The sequence below is a fragment of the Tachyglossus aculeatus genome, chromosome 1 (assembly GCF_015852505.1).
Source record: "Tachyglossus aculeatus isolate mTacAcu1 chromosome 1, mTacAcu1.pri, whole genome shotgun sequence".
NCBI classification, from domain to species: domain Eukaryota; kingdom Metazoa; phylum Chordata; class Mammalia; order Monotremata; family Tachyglossidae; genus Tachyglossus; species Tachyglossus aculeatus.
In genome coordinates, this window is record NC_052066.1 from 24,056,969 (window position 1) to 24,058,885 (window position 1,917).

Sequence of the window (1,917 nt, forward strand, 5' to 3'; positions counted from 1 at the left end):
GACTAAATTCCCGTTTTACAGATGAGGTAACTGAGGCCCAGAAAAGTGAAGTGATTTTCCCAAAGCCACAGAGCAGACAAGGCGCAGAGCTGGGATTAGAACCCAAGTCCTTCTAACTCCTAAGCCTGTGCTTTATCCACTAAGCCATGCTGCTTCTTGCTAATTTGTACTTCCCAAGTGCTTAGTACAGTGCTCCGCACACAGTAAGCGCTCAATAAATGCGATTGAATGAATGAATGAATAGTAAGCGCTTAACAAATGCCATCATTATTATACTTCTAGACTGTGAGCCCACTGTTGGGTAGGGACCGTCTCTATATGTTGCCAACTTGTACTTCCCAAGCGCTTAGTACAGTGCTCTGCACACAGTAAGTGCTCAAAAAATACGATTGATTGATTGATAGAAATGTTGCTTCTCATGAGGTGCTGCTAGTCCAGAGGAAAAAACACCATCTCTAGGAATCAAGCGATGGAGTGGAGAGGCTTGTCTCTGTCTGCTGGGGTTATTCATTCAGTCATATTTATTGAGCACTAACTGTGTGCAAAGCACTGTACTAAGCACTTGGGAAGTACAAGTCGGCAACTTACAGAGACGGTCCCTACCCAACAACAGGCTCACAGTCTAGAAGTATAATAGTGATGGCATTTGTTAAGCACTTACTATGTACAAAGCACTGTTCTAAGCGCTGGGGAGGATACAAGGTGATCAGGTTGTCCCACATGGGGCTCACCATCTTCATCCCCATTTTACAGATGAGGTAACTGAGGCACAGAGAAGTTAAGTGATTTTCCCAAAGTCACACAGCTGACAAGTGGCGGAGTCGGGATTTGAACCCATGACTTCTGACTCCCAAGCCCATGCTCTTTCCACTGAGCCACATTGCTTAGTATGTCAGCGGGTGGGAAGGTCCAGCAGGAATCCTGAAAAACAACCGGCCGATGAGGACCGCAAAGGCCACATAGGTGACCAAATGAAGCATCATCATCATCATCATCAATCATATTTATTGAGTGCTTACTATGTGCAGAGCACTGTACTAAGCGCTTGGGAAGTACAAATTGGCAACATATAGAGACAGTCCCTACCCAACAGTGGGCTCACAGTCTAAAAGGGAGAAACGGAGAACAAAACCAAACATACTTGTAGCACCCGGCAGGTCCTCCCATAGGCACAGCACAGACTCTAGGCTGTAAATTCAACTTTATTTATTGAGTGCTTACTGGGTGTAGAGCACTGTACTAAGAGCTTGAGAGAGTACAATATAACAATAAACAGACACATTCCCTGCCCACAATAAGCTTACAGTCTGAGAAGCAGCATGGCCCAGTGGAAAGAGCCCGGGCTTTGGAGTCAGAGGTCATGGGTTCAAATACCAGCTCCACCAATTGTCAGCTGTGTGACTTTGGGCAAGTCACTTCACTTCTCTGGGCCTCAGTTACCTCATCTGTAAAATGGGGATTAAGACTGCAAGCCCATGGGGCAACCTGATCATCTTGTAACCTCCCCAGTGCTTAGAACAGTGCTTTGCACATAGTAAACACTTAATAAACGCCATCATTACTATTATTATAGGGGGAGACAGACATTAATATAAATAAAATATATGGAATGCTTCATGAATTTACATGTTGTGCTTGCATGGGGGCCATGCTAATCTTTTCCATATCTTTCCAGTTTTAGACTGAGCATTGCCCAAATGGATCCTGTGTGTAATAAAAGCCTTTGTAGGCGCTTTGCAGTGTTCATGTCTGTAATAATAATAATAATGATGGCATTTATTAAATGCTTACTATGTGAAAAGCACTGTTCTAAGCACTGGGAAGGTTACAAGATAATCAGGTTGTCCCACGTGGGGCTAACAGTCTTCATCACCATTTTACAGATAAGGTAACTGAGGCCCAGAGAAGTGAAGTGAC

The 1,917-nt window shown here is 44.2% G+C and overlaps 1 non-coding gene across 1 annotated transcript; it reads right to left on the reverse strand.

Annotated features, from left to right (window-relative positions):
• Nucleotides 1-1,598: 1,598 nt before the first annotated feature.
• Nucleotides 1,599-1,701, reverse strand: LOC119934287. The gene has a single exon (XR_005452900.1). It is a non-coding gene; the product is annotated as a U6 spliceosomal RNA (small nuclear RNA).
• Between the last annotated feature and the right edge of the window lie 216 nt (nt 1,702-1,917).